The sequence below is a fragment of the Monodon monoceros genome, unplaced genomic scaffold (assembly GCF_005190385.1).
Source record: "Monodon monoceros isolate NGI ecotype Baffin Bay Population unplaced genomic scaffold, NGI_Narwhal_1 Super_Scaffold_21, whole genome shotgun sequence".
NCBI classification, from domain to species: Eukaryota; Metazoa; Chordata; class Mammalia; order Artiodactyla; family Monodontidae; genus Monodon; species Monodon monoceros.
The window spans coordinates 141379741-141396572 of record NW_021703778.1 but is presented as its reverse complement, the minus strand read 5'-3'; the positions used below and the strand labels follow the sequence as shown (position 1 = coordinate 141396572).

Sequence of the window (16832 nt, the reverse complement as noted above, 5' to 3'; positions counted from 1 at the left end):
CTCTCCCTCCCCTCAACCTGGAGGTGATTAGCCTCCAGGCCTGACTTTGTATAGTTGTGTGTGGGGTCACTGAGCAGAAGCCTTTTCACCCGTCCCTCCAGCAGTGCGCTGGTGGGCTGGGCTTGGACCTAAACACCTTGGAGATCATCTAATACAACTCATCCCCACCCCCATTTTTCAGATGAGAAAACTGGGGAGGGAAGTGACTGTGCAAGGCGACAGCCCTAATGGGCAGATGCCTCCTCACCGAAGCATGAGGCACAGAGGCAGTGGAGTGGCTGGTGGTCACCTCACCCCCCTGCCATCAAACTGGCATTGATACCAAGTAACAAGCATCCTCACAATAGAGTTCCTGGCTTCCATTCGTCATCTTGCTCCCTCCCCCCTTCCCTGCCAGGAGCTGCCCCAGGGATATTTGTGTGGGATGCAGGTTCAGGCAGCTGGCTGGGAACTGAGACTGGGGTAAGGGATGGTGTCCTCCACCTACCTGCCCTGCAGGATAGTCTGGGGGCAGGCCTCACCCTTTGTAGCACACCTCACACGTCACTGTAGTGACTCCAGAGCAGACACACAGTAGGTACTTAAAAATGCTCACTGGAGAAACGGCTGTATCCTGGACCTGCAGTAGGGAGGAGATGAAACATCCAGTGCACGGGTGGGCAGATGGTACACCAGGTCTTCTCACCATTGCTCACCTGGATCCATCAAATGCGGCACTCCCTCAGGCCTTGGGAAGGAGCCTGGGCAGATCTGGTTCAGGAAGCAACAAGTTCATGGGTCATGGGCACTTGGCTGAGGTTCCCGCAGGTGGGACCCCATTCTTGGGCACTGTGGAGGGTGGCTAAGGGCTCAGTATCCAGGTTCCTCTGAATGTTACCCCTTCTGAAGAGGCAGGTCTTTGGGTACCAGATACATAGACCTGGGGACTCTGACCCTCTGCCTACCCACTCCCCCAATCCAGCTCTGTCCCTCCAGTCTCTGCATCTCCATCCACTGTCTACAGCTCTCACCTGCTCTACCTGCAGCCTCAGTCCCTCTCCCAGCCTCCCCTCTTCCCTCCTCCTTCCCACCTCAACTTAAGGGTTTCTTCAGAGAGGGAACACGAGCCACTTCATCCCAAATCTGAAATAGTTTTCCATGTATATATATATATATATATGTTCTTTGAGCACCTTATTCTTTTCCTTCATGGGAATTTGAAAACTTTTTCAAACGGAATCTTATATTTATTTATGAGATTATCTGTTTAAACAAATCTCTCTTCTCTGTTAGAGTGGGCCCCATGAGGGTGGGAACTTGGTGGCGGTCACTTCTGGTCCTCAGTGCCCAATGGGTGGATGACAGAATCCCCAGGACAGGATGAGCCACTGAGCCGGTGGTTCTATAAACGTAGTCCCAGCAGCAGCACCTGGGAACTTGTTAGAGAGGAAATGCAAATTCTCTGACTTTGGGCGTGGGACCCAGCAATCTGTGTCTGAACCAACTGGGCACCAGGATTCAGGTGCACACAAAAGTTTGAGAACCACTGGCAGAGGCAAATCCCCTGCTGTTGGGTCAGTGTCCACTGTGGCAAAGGGCCACCTGAGCCGCCTATAAAAGGCACTGGGGGTGAGCAAGGCCACATCTTCAAAAGCAGCAAGGGGAAGGAAGCCCTTCTCTAAGGAGGGACGGCCGAGGGTGCGGACATTGCGCCATCACCGGGACCCCGACCCCGGCCCACCGTGCTGTTCGGCGGACTGGCCACTGGAGGGCAGTGCGACCACGTCCATCGCGTCCCTGCCCGGCTGCAGGCGGAGGCCTACCCGGGAGACAGCTGGGGCGGCTTCAGCCAGGAGACAAGAAAATAGAAAGGGATCGCGGCCCAGGCTGCGGCCTCGGCTCACGGGCCCCAGACGTTCTTAGAGGCCGAAGGGACCCCGCCGGCGCGCATCCGCGGCCCGGTATCTCCGAGGGGGCCTCCCTGCCTCGCTCCTCCAAGGCCCGGTCTGCTGCCTGAAAGGCTGGGAGTTTGGCTCGCCTGGGGCCTGGAAGGTTCGGAGGTCCCGGAGTGCAGGACGCGCAGGGGAGGAGATGCCGTCAAGACGCCGAGGGCAGAGCGCCAGGGGCAGGGCTTTGACCGCCTCCCCAGAGGCAAAGGGCAGCCTCCCGCATGACCCCCTCCGAAGTGCAAAACAAGGCGGCCATCTTGGCGGCGCCTTAACCCTCTCGTGGCCGGGGCCCCGGCCCAGCCAGGCCTGGGCAGGCTTGCGGTTGGAAGCTGCGATGCCACGGGGACGCGAAGAATTTCCAAGAACTTGAAGAAAATCCTGGATCCTGGCAACTCCCTCGGGGGCGTTTGGAAACCCCATCCCGTTAGCATTAGGAGCCCGAGCGCCTTTGTAAGTGAATTGGACTTGTTCCAGTCACTCCCTGCTTTCTTCTTGCCCCGTATTCCAAAAGAGAAAGCCAGAGGCCGCAAACAGGCAGCAAACGGCGCTCCTGGTGGCCATCAGGTGTTTGGGGCTAGCAGAGCGTCTGGAGCCCAGACGAGCGTGGATCCAAGTGTTGTATCTTGTTGCTTACAGCATAGAGGGCAGCTTCTTCACAGCCAGGCCAAGGACTGGCAGCCTGGAGCTGACTCCAAGTGGCCGCCTCCTTTCAGCCCCTCTCCACCGTGAGGACTTTAGCTGCCGTTCTGAATGCCATCTGAGGAACCATAAGCCCTCCAGGCCCCACCATTCCTGTGGTCTCATATCTGATGTGGCTCACACATTGATACTGCCTCTCTGTCATTTGGGTACTTTTCAGCTTCTAGAATACACTTTCTTCTTAATATCAGCCCTTCGAGGTGCAGCTTGAATATCAGCTTCACCGGGAAGCCTTCCTCCAGTTCTACACCCTTCGTTTCCAACAGAGCCCGTCATTTCCCTCCCTGCCCACCGGAAGCTCCCTTGGTCTCTGCTGTAGGATGTCCTGTTTTCCTCTCTGCATCCCCCGCCACTGAATCGTGGGCACCGTGAAGGTAGGGACTGTGTGACGGTGGTCTGTTGCATCCCCCTTGGTGCCTCGCACATGTAGGTCATTCAGGAAAGGGTTGCCGCAGGAGCATCATGAAATTATTGGATGGGTTTTGGTGTTGTAAACAGATTTCCCAAACACTTTGAACCTTGAGCAAAGGAACATGTAATGGTGTTTTCTTAAGCCCTGTAATGGAGTCCTTTTGTGTGTTTAATTGCTTTGTTATTTTTGCTGGAAACGTCAGGGTGCCATAGGAACAAAAAACATGGGTCCTAGCTTGACCAAGAGGACTAACCACTGAGCCCCAAGCGTTCTCATTGCTTCCTCTGTGTGGCCTTGGGGTCGGACCCTGTGACATGGGATGGCAGGCAGCAGGCAGGCCCCAAGGACCAGCAAAGGAAGGTCTATGTATCTGGCTGGGCTTGAGGTCATGATTTCAGGCTGAGATCTCAGGATGAAGCAGAAAAGAAAGTGCCTTGAGAGTCTTGGAGAAGGTGGAAGCTAAAGGAAGAATCCTTTCTTTTTCCTTTTAAAAGAAAAAGCCAAAGTGCCTCATGAAGGACTGCAGAAAACCCCTTTCATGCCTCACCCACAGATGATTTGCTGAACGCTCATTAAGGGGAAAACAAAGAGGTGGTTTTGTTTATTTATTTAAGAGGAAAAATAAATGAGCTGTGACAAAACAATTTGAAACCAGGCCCCCTCCGAGACCTGGGCTTTCACTTCCTTGATGGGAAGTAAAACAGAGAATCGAATCCCCCTCCAAATAAAAGTGAAGTTAATAATCAGACAGCTCAGCCCTGGCCACATCCTGTGTCAGCTCCCTCCCTCCCTTGGCTCACTGTTTATAGCTGTGGAGCCCAGAGTCGACTTAACTCTTTCCTCCCCATCCCTCTCCATCCCGGGGAAGCCCAGCCCTGCTCTGAGGCCGGCAGGCTCCTCATACCTTCTGGTGCAGGCCTCGCCTCTGCAAGGCTGGCTCTCCCCATTCCGCACAGGGCGGCCAGCCTGCCTCTCGGCCTCTGGCTGATGAGTTTAACGAGCCCAGCTTAGATTTGAGTGCTGTCTTCTGCTTGTCCTGAACAAAAAACCCAAAGTGTGCACAGGAGGGCTGCACTGGGTACCTGCTTACCTCTCCACTGCTCCAGGGAAACACTAGCTAAACCCACTCCCACTCCAGACGCAGGGCCTGTGCTCCAGGCAGCCTCCACAGCCTGGTGGTGTCCTTGAACTGAGTTCTGATGGAAAGAAGCACAGACCTTTGGGGCTTTGGGCCTGTGCTGAGAGCAGTACTATGTATGTCTCTGAGCTGCTTTCTGAGAACTTCATGCTCTTTTCAAATGCCTTCCCATATTGTAACCAGCCATTGTTATAAGCAGTGATCCTAGAGAGTCATTGTTATCCTCTTTTAAAAAAAAATTATTTATTTATTTTTGGCTGCGTGGGGTCTTAGTAACTGCGCGCGTGCTTTCTCTTGTGGCGAGCAGGGTCTACTCTTCGCTGCAGTGCACGGGCTTCTCAGTGGGGGGGTGGCTTCTCTTGTTGCGGAGCACGGGCTCTAGGCACTCGGGCTCAGTAGTTGTGGCTCGCGGGCTCTAGAGCGCAGGCTCAGTAGTTGTGGCGCACGGGCTTAGTTGCTCCGTGGCATGTGGGATCTTCCCGGACCAGAGCTTGAACTTGTGTCCCCTGCATTGGCAGGCAGATTCTTAACCACTGCGCCACCACAGAAGCCCTGTTATCCTCTTTTAACAGAGCAGGAAACTGAGGCACAGAGGGTTAAGTACCTTGCCCATGATTGCAGAGCTGGGATTTGAACCCAGGCATTGTAGCTCCAAAGGTCTCACAACAGAGACTGCTCTCTTCTCTGGAGCCAGGGGGCTTTCTGAGAGCTTAGAATAATCCTGTGGATGCATTTCAAAGATCCCAAAGCCCAAGGACCTTTCGAGAACTTTCGAACTTTGTCTTGGGCTCTCCTCCTTTCTGTTTCTTTCTGGGGTGAAGGCACAGAGAGCATGTGGTGGGGTCCAGTGGGCAGTGGGACGAGAGAATGTGGAGCAACTGAGGATGGGGCAGACCTTTCATCCGCTTGGCAGGAGGTTCTAGAGCAAGGATCCAAAGACTTGGCGTGGCCGTTCTCTCAGCCACCAGTCTACCTTCTGCTTTTACCACCTCCCTCATGCCTGCCAGCCCTGTAGCCTGTGGATCCCTCACCTGGTCACAAACACCCTCTTCTGGCTGAAGCTGGTCTTGCAGGAAGCCACTCACCAGTTGCATGGGGCAAGTGGCAAAGACTTCTGAACTGGCGGTGTGGGCCATCTGCCTCTCTGGGATGCCTCCCTCTGCATGCCCTGGCTACTGAGGTTTGTCTTGGAAGCCATCTGTTGCCAGGTCGTCTTTGGTGGGTCCCTCGGATCCCTGGAGGGTGTGTTGTGCTGCCCCCTGGTGTCTGGAGGCTGTCCTGCCCGCTCAGTTGCTTAGAGCTCCAGAAGCTCCCTGTCGGGGTGCTGCTGAGCAGGCCTGCTGTCTGTCTGTCTGTGCGCCCCAGACCCCTGGCCCCCATCTTTGGGAGTGAACTGATCTGCTGAAGATCTGCTTTCTTAGGATGCATTTCTCCATTCAAAGCCACAGCCCAGACTGGGCAGAGCCTATTCCTCATTTTCGGACTCATTCTTCATCTAGAGAGAAAACTCTGGGGGCTTCATTCCTGTTCTTCCCAGAGCAGGGGTGGCGCCTCTGGGGAGGGAAGGGCACAGCAGTGGCTTCTTTGTGATACCCAAAGGGGCCGACACTCGGCAGGTTGCCTGGCCCAAAGAGGTCTCAGAGAATGTGTGCCTTGACTCCTATTTAATTTAGATGTTTAGGTGAAGCATCTACATATCAAACAGCGCCCAAGCTGGGGTGGCTCCACCGTGGTCAGACATTTGCCAAACACCCCTCAAATCAGACCCAGCCTTTATCAGCGCTTACGGTGCTAGGGCACTTTAGGACCATTAATCTCATTTACCCCACACTCTGGGAAATGGGGTACATGTGATTCTCCCCACTTTACCAGATGAAGAAAGTGAGGTTAGAATACCTGCCCACTCTGTTATAGTGGCTGTCTGCTAGAAAAAAAAAAAAGTTCATTGTGGTTTAAAATACATTGAAACCAATTAAATAATTTTCACTGAGTTCAAAAGCAATGCAAATGGACAGCAGTCCCTCTGAATGTTTTTTCTCGGCCTGGGAGGCCCTGAGGGGCAGGACGGCATTCTTGGTCCTCAGCGTGTGCAAGGAGGAGGCTTTGGGGCACTTTCCCGATCCCGGAGTGGTAGTCTCCCTGTCTGTTCTCCAGCCCTTCCCAGCTCCTGGCAGCCTTACCTCTTGTCCAAGAGCACATGTCCTTGGGAAGTAAATATCGTGTTGCAAGAACCAATAAGAGGAGAATCCCTGAGTTAACATTGTTTTTTCAGCTTTTATGAACTTAAAACATTATGCAAAATTTCAAACATACAGAAGGAGACATACCCATCACCAACATCACCAACTCTGGCCAAGTTTGTCCATTTACATCACCATCTGTCTCCCCACGTCCCATATAATTTTAAAGTAAGTCCAGTGTATCAGGTCATATCACTTCATCTATCAGTATTTCAGTAAAAAAAAAAAAAAAAGAACTCATTACACTTACCCACATTGTTCTTATTTCACCTAAAAATTAATAATACCACCTAAATATTACTAAGATTCATTTGCTGTTCACATTTCCAGAACATTTTTTGAACTCTTTGCCTTTCTACTTAAAGAAAAAAAAAATCGGCCCTGAAGTAAGAATTTCTCAGTATTTGGTCGTATCCTTACAATAGCTCCTAAAAGGACCGATTTCTGAATCTGGGCAAAAATGGCCAGTTACTGATTCTCTGAGGCCAGCGATCATTTTTAAGCTCACCCCCGCTACAGCCCTCTGCTTGGCCAGGGCCGTGCACATAGTGGGGGCCACGTCAGTGTGAGCGGAGCCTCATGTAAGGATGAACACAGGGAGGGTGGGGATGCAGCACGTTGCGCTAATGCGGAAGGACTGGAGAGCAGCCCCCTGTGTCCTCCCACCCACGGTCTGAGTGGCTGTCCTTGGCTCTCCGTGCAGTGGTCCACCCGCCAGCTGCCTGGGCCTCCTAGGGGACCCTCTTCTCTCTCTTGCTTGGGATACTTGACTCTTTTCCAGTGACTCCGTGGAGCCCCACTTTGTGGGGCCTCCAGCCGTCTTGGTGTTGCCAATTTGCTGCCTAACGTACAGCAGCAGTTGACAGGGTGGTTCAGGGAGTGGGCTGCTCACCCGTGCCAAGCGCTTTGCTCATCTGTCCTCACGGCAGCCCCAGGAGCTGGGTATTGCTGTCACTGCCATTTCACAACACACAAGACTAGCGGAGGGCAGGTAAGTGCCTTGCTGGCCTAGGAAGGGGCAGTGCTAGGATTTGAAGGGGGTCACTTTGAACATCGGGTGCTCTCCACTGCAGCACATTGGTTGTCAGACTTTAAGATTCGTTTAGCAAAATGCTAGGCCACTTGGCCTAGGACCAGGCACTTACCCTCTTGAGGACAAATCTCGACAAGTTAGGATCTGCAGTCACCATGCACTTTCCCCTGCAATATTCCCATCTTCCAGAACAGATACAGCATCACTTATTATTATACACGCCCTTATTAGGAGATTAGCTCAGTTGAATGGAATACATTTTAGGTCACTCAGCCTCTAATTTCTTGCTTTGTCTTTTTTTATGGTTAAATAATAGTTTGAGTCATAGATTACATGACGGTGACAGGTTTGAAGGTTAGGAGGGATGGGAAGAAACTGGGTTGCGTATCTAAGGCCACAACCTAGATATTATCCCTTCTGTACATTTTGTCACATCTCTCAGTTGTTGATACTTGGAAAAATGTGACTTTCGGAATATACAGAATCAGGGGCAAGTACTTGAGAATTCTCGGAGGGAGAAGGGCTGGTGTGGGCACAGTTTTCTTTACCTCAGTCAGTCAGAGTTCAGCCCGTGTGGCTTCCCTTGGCTGAACTTTGGAGGAGCCGTCTTAGGTGGCCTGGTGAGGCTCAACCCCTGTCCACGAGGAGCCTCCCTCACCCACCGCGGACAGCCTGGGTGCTAAACTATATAAATTCACTCGCATTTTATTTTTTATTATTATTATTTTTTTGCGGTACGCGGGCCTCTCACCGTTGTGGCCTCTCCCATTGCGGAGCGCAGGCCCCGGACGTGCAGGCTCAGCGGCTATGGCTCATGGGCCCAGCCACTCCGCGGCACGTGGGATCTTCCCGGACCGGGGCACGAACCCGTGTCCCCTGCATCGGCAGGTGGACTCTCAACCACTGCGCCACCAGGGAAGCCCCTTCCTTTACTTCTTGATTTTGCCTTGGTTTGTTTCAGCTTTCTCCCAGCTCCTGCTGCCCTAGAGAAATGGAAGAGTAGGTAGAGGTGGGAAATGGAAAAACCAAAGCAGACACAGAGGAGAGAGGCATTGGCGGACTCAAAGAAGAAAGAGAAGCAACAGAAGGCAGAATCAAGAGGCCAGAGAGACAAAAGGAGAGGAACCAGTGTCTTCTGTAAGTGTTCATGGGGGTTTATGGACACTAAGCAGTAAAGGGAAACTTCCAGAAGTTGTTTGCCCACCATGGCAATGAGAAGACTGTGGCTATCATTAGGTCCCCTTCAGAATGTCTGGAGATGAATTTAAATCGTCAACATTGTTTCCAAAAGTTGCATTTGCTGGGACTCCTCTAGTTTTGCCTAGAGTTGGGTATACCAGTCTTCCATGAACCCCTGCTGTTCCAGGAACCGTGTGTCTGTGGATTGGGTTAGCCCTGGTCCTCAGAGAGCTGCCTGGAAGATGCAAAGCTGATGACCCAGCTCCATCACACCTAACACTTCTGCTCAGATTCTCCAGGGAGCCCTCCAGAGGCAGCGTGACGGAAGCCACCAGGTTCTGCAGTGAACTAGACTGGTTTTGGGCCTTTTGCCCCAGGAAGATCAGCCCTCACTCTGCAAAAGACCAATGGTGGGGGTGAGTTGGGAGAATTGTAGGAAAAACAAGGGCAAGAAGGAAAGCCTGCTTTTCTAGGACTGTCCTTGCTCAGTGTTTGGAAGAGTCTGAAATCCACAAAAAGCAGTAAGGCTCACAACAGTCCTGACTGTGGTTGGTTGAGGGTCAGAGCAGTTGCTTTAAATTCATTGCTGCCTCTTTTTCTCTCCTGGGTCTCTATTTTTTATTTTTTTTTCTGGTGTTGTTTGCTTTCACGTTCTTCCTTTTTTTCGGAGTATTCATATCTTCCCCCCTCTTGTTTTTCATTCTCAATTCTCCTTCCCACCCCACTCTGCCTTCTTAGCATAATTTTTCTTTTCTCTTGGCTTTCCTTGTTCTACATCTGGATTCCCGGATGGTTTATTTTGTCTGTTTCCTGAATTTCCCTCCTCTCCCATTTCTTATAGTTTGTTGTTGTTGTTCCTTTTCCTTCGGCTTCAGTTCTGTCCACTAAAGCTTTCCTTGGGCCACACAGGCTTTTAATTCTTGTTCATCTGTTTAAGCAGTGCTGGCAAGAAGCAGGCCACAGCCGGCAGGCAGAGCCACGGTGGCAGAAGAGGACCCGGGCGTCTGAAGATTCTCCCCCAGCTCCGGGGTCCTTGGAAGAGGGGCTTCCTTCTGGAGAGTGGGCTGGGACAGTGCTGTTCTCCCTCTGTGCGGCTTGACGTCGTCTGCCAGGCCTGGGCTGAAGGTTGGGGGCAGATGGTCTTTCCTCCACGGTGTGTGGGCCTGGGCCCCATTGCTCAGGGAGGCGATGGAATCAGCCCTTCTCGGTGGACAGGTGGAGGACTCATCAGGTTCCACCCAGAAAGGCTGAGGCTCAGGGGAGGTGCCCCATGGGGAATGTATCACTTGCCAAGCTCTGTGCTGTAGGTGGGAGGCCTTGCAGCATGGGGGCTGCCTCTGGGGGAAGTCTGGGGATCCTTTTTGATCCTCGGTCTCTGGCCGAAGCCAGCCTGGGCATCTGGAGCTGTCTGCTGGGGAGACTGAGGCAGTTTTCCAGTGGAAGGTCCTTCCTTCCCAACAGCCCCCGCCCCTGGCCAGTGGGCGTTTTGAGGGCCCAGGAAGAATGCAAGAAGAGGCTGGTAGCTGCGAGGTGTCTTAAAGGCTCTTGGCCACTGGGAGCGACACATACCCCATCTGTGGGAGGCCCTGAGGGTCAGGTCTGGTACAGATAGAAGCAGGTGGCACTTCTTGACGGGTGCGGTGGCAGAGAAATCCTAGAAGTTGCAGCCACACCCCTCCTTGTCTGGCGTGGCGTGGGAGGCGGTGGGAGCAGCCTGGCCCTGCTGCCCAGCTGTCTGAGGCAAATCAACTGGAGTCCATCTGGCTGTCCTCCCCGGCCCAGGCTGGCTTCCCACCCTGGGCCGTCAATGCCATTGGGTGCTGGCTGAGTCCTTAGCGGGCCCAGCTGAGGGGTGGATGTGTCACTGCTCCGCCAGGGGCACACCTGCAGCTGAGTTGCACCCTGGGGTGGAGGGGCCCAAGAGCGCCAGGTGGACGCCCATTGGGCTGTGCTGCCTTTGCCCAGGCCCTGTGGTGATGGTGGCCACGTGCTGCTCTGGAAGTGCCATCAAGCTCCCCCTCGCCTTCTCCACACCCTGCTACCTTGCTGGGTCCCATCCGTTTCCTCCTCCTTCATCGATGCACAGTCTTCGGGGCCACTTTAGAAAAGACTGTTGAATATATCAAAGCTTTGCTTATTTTATATTTTGCTTATCATTTCCTTATGTTTTCTAAGCCTCTAGTCCTAGAGTCCAAGTCTTGGGTCTAGCACCCCTCAAGACCCTAGAACCATAGCCCCAGGAGCCCCCAGGCCCTGATTCCTGGGCCCCGTAGAATTGGTTTATCTCTGGTTCCAGGCAGAGCCTCCCTCCTTCCCTACAGAGAGGGCCAACCTAGACAGGAGGGATGATCAGGGGATAGATGATGGATTTTCTTCTAAGTGCTCCCTTCAATTCTAGAGGAGAGCTGGGGGCGAGGACCCGGCCTCTCTGATGTAGGATTAGGATCTGGCAGCCTCTTGCCCTTCCCAGCGGAGCCCAAAGCACGCGCTCCTTCAGTCTGCGGTCTCAGTGCCGCCTCGTTCCTGCCACCTCTCTCTGCCTTCCCCCTTCGCACGCACCACGCTGTATAAATATTTACACCCCCGGGCTGGCAGGAATCTTTCTCCAGCTGCTTCCCTGGTCTCTGGGAGAGCTTGTTCTCTTAACAGCTGCAGCAGATCTGGTTGCCTTTGGTCAGACAAGGGCAGGCCCTGGTTTGGGGGCCCGCGGTCCCCCTCTGGGGTGGAGGGTGCAGTTGGCGGGAGAAACTCAACTCTAAAGAGGTCACGGGGTGATGGCAAAGACCCATGCTCTCCTCTGCTGGCTGCCTGTGCGGCGACCCTCTGAGAGTTGTCTGATCCCTGCTCCGGCTGGGACGGTGGGTCCTGCTTCTGAAAGGGACAGCTCCTCAGGGTGGGGTCTGCGCCTCTCTGGGCTGGGTTTTGCTGCATAGGGCTGGAGGATACTTTCAAAGCAAGCTGGCTGGTGCTAGGACAAAATAGGAACTTAGTGTACCCGCGGGCACTTTACAGTTTACAAGTATGTGCTATACCCTCAATCCTCCCTGAAGCAGATCCCCCGGTTTAGAGCTGGAGAATCTTCATATTGGGCTTCTTCTCCCCAGCTCCTGCCCCAGGCCATCCTCCCTCCCACCAACCTACCCGGGGGCTGGGGAGTGGAGAGGACAGATGCCTCTTTCCCCACCTTCCTTGGCGACGCGGGAAGTGGGAGTTTGCCAAAGAATCAAGCTGCCATTTGTTGGGTTCCCACCGGCCTGGCACTGTGTGAGGTGCTTCCCCATATTCTCATGTAATTATTCAAGTCTTAAGCCCAGCAGATTTTTTAGCTTCCTTGTGTGTGTTTCCTCTTCCTGCCCTCAAGACAGCTGTGGCCGCGTAGCAGTGAGCTCCCAGACACAGGGCCCTGCCTTTCTCTGGTGCTTTCGGGTTCCGTGGAACCTTCAGGGGCCAGCTGGTAGACATTAGTCTCACCTAACCTGCAGTGGGTGCAGGTCACCTGCTGCTGCCTCCTCTCCCGTGCCTCAGTTTCTCCCATGTCTGTGGGAGGTAATTAACCTGTGCTCCATAGATAATTCTAAATGCAGTGCAGGGACAGGTTTTAAAAAGCGATAGGGTGGTGTCATTTAACTCCTTTTTCTGTGTTGGGGTGTTGTGACAGAAGAGAGTGTTCAGGTATCAGGTACTATGAGGCATGTGTGTTTGGTGCTTGGGAAGCCTGAGGAGAAGGAAGACAGGGATAAAAAGGCCTGGATTTCCACCAGGTAGTGGAGCCACTGGGGGTGCAAATGGGTGGGGGGGTCCTGATGGGGGCCCGGGGCAGAGGCCCTAGTCTCTTCCTACAGTCATACTTGTGCGAGAAAGTAGACACGTAGATTCAATCTGTCTCTCTCTCTGAGCTCAGACTTTCTGGGCCTGGGAGGAAAGCTGCTGTCAAAAAGTAAAAGGCCTGAAAAAATAAATAAATAAATAAAAGGCCTGGCCCAGTGCTTGGTACTCAGTGGGTAGAGGGCCATCCCAAGGTGAGGCAGGGGAGGGGTAGGCTGGGTCTGGCCTGCCAGGGAATGTATAGAGAGGAAGGTAGGAAACCACAGCTCAGAGACGTGCTGCTGGGAGATATTCCTGTTGCTGCCTGCCTCCCCACCCCCAAAAAGGTAAAAGAAAACCCAAATAAAAGTCTGACCCGGCAGATATTAATACTCCAGAGCCAGGGCTGGTGTGCAAGCAGCCGCCCCCCGCTTCCCCCTTCTGTTTCTATAAGCGGCTGAAATAAATTTAGCGAAACAACCCCACCCGTCTGAGGGCCTAAGATTTCAGAACAGTGGGACTCTTTACCCTGAAAGCCCCTGTTTTTCAGAGCTGAGAGCTTTTTGTTTAAATTCCCTTTGAGAATGGAATGCTCTTGATCTAAAATAATTATTTTACAGCAGTCATCTATTCCTCATAGATAAATGCTTTGACACAGTATGGCTTGCTAGAAAGCCGATCTACAGATGCTGTACAGCTTAAAATAGTCAACTCTGTGGGGCCACTGCCCAGTTGGACCCGTTTGGATATTTATTGTAACATTATTCTTTGCGATGTCTGTGTGTGTTCAGCTAGTCCCCTCTGTTGTCTGTCACAGGACAGTGGTCATCGCTGGCTAAGTTGCCAAAGTAGAGAATTACTTATTTAGGGCCTACTGTGTGCTAGGCACTGTGCTGGTCGAGTTGAGAGCAGAAAGAGCCTGCTCCTGGAGCAGACATGCCGGGGGGGGGGGAAGAGAGATGTCGAAAAGTAAAATGACTACAAAAAACTGCCAACTAATATCGTACTTAATAGTGAAGGATCGAATGCTTTCCCTTAAGATTGGGGTCAAGGTGAGCGTGTCCAATCTCACCACACCTATTTAACATCATAGGGGAAGTTCCAGAGAGGGCAATATGGCAAGAAAAGAAATATAATGCATATGATTGGAAAGGAAGAAGTCAAACCATTCCTATTCACAGACAACATGATTTTCTATAGTAAAAAAATAAAAAAACAAAACAAAGCTCAAGGAATCTACCAAAAAACCTTCTTAAAACTAAAGTGACTTTTGTAAGATCACAGGATGCAAGGTCAATACACAAAAATCAACTGTATTTTTATAAACTAATAATGAGAAACTGAAAACTGAAATAAAAAATTACAATACAGTTGGCCCATGAACAACACTGGTTTGAACTGCGCAGGTCCACTTATTTTTTTGCAGTAGTAAATACTACAGTACTACGTGATCTGAGGTTGGTTGACTCTGCAGATGCAGAACCATGGATATGAGGAACTGCTCATATTCCAGAGGGCCAACTATAAGTTATACGTGGATTTTTGACTGTGAGGAAGGTTGGTGCCCCTGGCCCCTGCATTGTTCAAGGCCCAACTCTAGTTCCAAAAAAAAAAGGGAAATATTAGGTATAAATCTAACAAAATGTATATAAGATCTGTGTGCTAAAAACTACAAAGCACTGATTAAAGAAATCAGAGAAGACCTAAATAAATAGACATATCATGTTCACGGATTAAAAGACACAATAGTAAAGAAGTAAATATGTACTTCTTCCTGAATTGATCTATGGACTTAATGCAATTCCAATAAAAACCCCAGTAGGATTTTTTTGTGGTTACAGACAAGCTGAATCTGAAATTTATATGAAAAGGCAAAAGAACTAGAATAGCTAAAACAATTTTGAACATTAAGAATAAAGTTGGAGGAATTATACCACCTGATTTTAAGACTTACTGTAAAATTATAATAATCAAGACAGTGTGGTATTGGCGAAGGAATGGACACACAGATCAACGGAAGAGAATAAAGAGACTCATACAAATATGGCCAACTGAATTTTGGATAGGTACAAAAGCAATTCAATAGAAAAATGGTACTCTTTTCAATAAACAGTGTTGGGATTAGACTTCCATAGGCAAAAAAAATTTAACTTCAACCTAAACCATGTTATATAAAAACTAACTCCGAATGAATCTAACATAAAACTATAGAAAATCTTAATGACCTAAGGTTAGGCAAGGAGTCCTTAGATGTGTCACCAAAAGCATGATGCATAAAAGATAAAACTGATAAGTTAGACCTCATCAAAATTTAAAAACTTTTGCTCTGTGAAAGATACTTTGTTCAGAGAACGAGAAGATAAGGTACAGACTGGAGAAAATATTTGCAAACCACTTATTCAACAAGAGCCTGTATCCAGAATATATAAAGAACTCTCAAAACTCAACAGTAAGAAAACAAACAACCCAATTAAAAAGTGGGCAAAAGACTTGAACAGACATTTAACCAAAGAGGACATACAGGTGGCAAATAAGCACATGAAAAGAGCTGTTCAATATCATTACCTGTTAGACAAATGCAAATGAAAACCACAATGAGATACCACTACACACCTGTTAGAGTGGATAAAAGAAAAAATACTGACAATTATAAGTGCTGCTAAGGATTCAGAGCAACTGGAGACTCTCATATATAGTTGTGGGAGATGCAAAATGGTATAGCCACTCTCAAATAAGGTTTGGCAGTTTAAAAAAAAATAAACCTTAACATACACTTAGCATATGACCGAGCAATCCCATTCCTACTTATTTAATAAGAACTTACGTTCACACAAAAATCTATACACAAGTGTTTACTGCAGCTCTATTCACAATGGCCAAAAACAGGAACTAATCCAGTGACCCTTAACAGGTGAATAAACAAATGGTGGTATACCCATACAGTGAAATACTATTCCTCAATTAAAAGGAATGAACTATTGACACATGCAACAGCATGGATAAATCTCAAAGGCATTATGCTCTGTGAAATCATGCAGACTGTATGAGTTCAGTTATACGGCATTCTGGAAAAGACAAAATGACAGTATAGGGAACAGATCAGTGGTTTGCCAGAGTAAGGGCTGGGAGGGTCTGACCACAAAGGGAGAGTGTAAGGGAGTTTTGTTTTTTTTTTTGGCGAGGGGTGGTGATAGAAGTGTTCTGTTTCCTGATTGAAGTGGTGGTTACATAAATCTATTCACATGTTTAATCAAATTCATAGAACTGTACACCAAATAAAGGTCAATTTTACTGTTTGTTAAATAGTTTTAAAAAAACCTCACAAATCGAAATAACTACTTTGAAGGAAATGAAGATTCCATGAAGACAGAAGAGAGAAGACAGATACCTTGCCTTGATGGGGGGAGGGGCGCCAAGAATGGTTGAGGAAGTGATGCTTGAGCTGGGTACTAAAGAATGATTTAGAATTTACTTGGGCCAAAGGAAGGTCAATCAGATAGAAGAAACAGGCATGTGTCAAGGCCCTGGGGCAGGAGGAGGGATGGTTCATTTTCATCTGAAACTGACTAGAGCACAAGGAGTACCTTGGAGGGGTGGGAGAGATGGTGGTGGGGAGGGGAAGGGGTATGAAAGTCAAGAGTGGAGCAGTAAAAGAGTCTGATTATGCTAGACTAAGGGTTTGGTTTTTATTCTAAAAGGGATGGGTAGCAAAGGGTTTTAGGCAATTGTAATACAATTTGTAATACAATTTGTGTACAATTGTAATACAATTGTAATACAAGATCCAGGTTTTGAAAAAAAATTACTTGGGCTGCCGAAAAGAGGGGTTTTGGGGGCACACAGGAAAGAACATCTAAAATAGGGTTTCTCAGTCTTGGTACTATTGACATTTTGGGCCAGATAATTTTTTGTAGTGGTGAGGGGGTGTGGGGGCTTGGCCTCTGCATTGCACGACATTTAGCAGCATCCCGGGTCTCTACCTTCTAGATGCCAATAGCACTGACCTTCTCTCCTCCAGTTGTGACAGCCAAAAATGTCTCTAGACGTTGCCAAATGTTCACTGGGGTGCAAATCACCCCCAGGGGAGGACCACTGCTCTAAAACAACCAAATCCAGTGCTTCTGGCTTCATAGTAGAGTCATCTAGGGAGCTTAGAAAATACAAATGCTGGGCCTCACCTCGGACCAACTGAAGCAGAATGTTTGGAGGTGGGGTGGGGCCTGGCACCTGGCATCTGCATAATTTTGAAAGCTCCCCAGATATTTCTGCTCAGAGTGATGTTTGAGCACCACCAGCCTAGTCCACCCTTTCCATCTATATCTCAGAACACTGAAGCCCAGACTACAGAAATGACCCACTGAACTGGAGGCAGAGTAGCTCCAGAATCCTATTCCTAACT

The 16832-nt window shown here is 50.0% G+C and overlaps 1 long non-coding RNA gene across 1 annotated transcript; it reads left to right on the top strand.

The window, feature by feature from the left end:
- Positions 1-1264: 1264 nt before the first annotated feature.
- On the top strand, positions 1265-15264 carry LOC114903567. The gene is made up of 2 exons (XR_003795750.1): positions 1265-3001; positions 8412-15264. It is a non-coding gene; the product is annotated as an uncharacterized LOC114903567 (long non-coding RNA).
- Positions 15265-16832: the final 1568 nt, after the last annotated feature.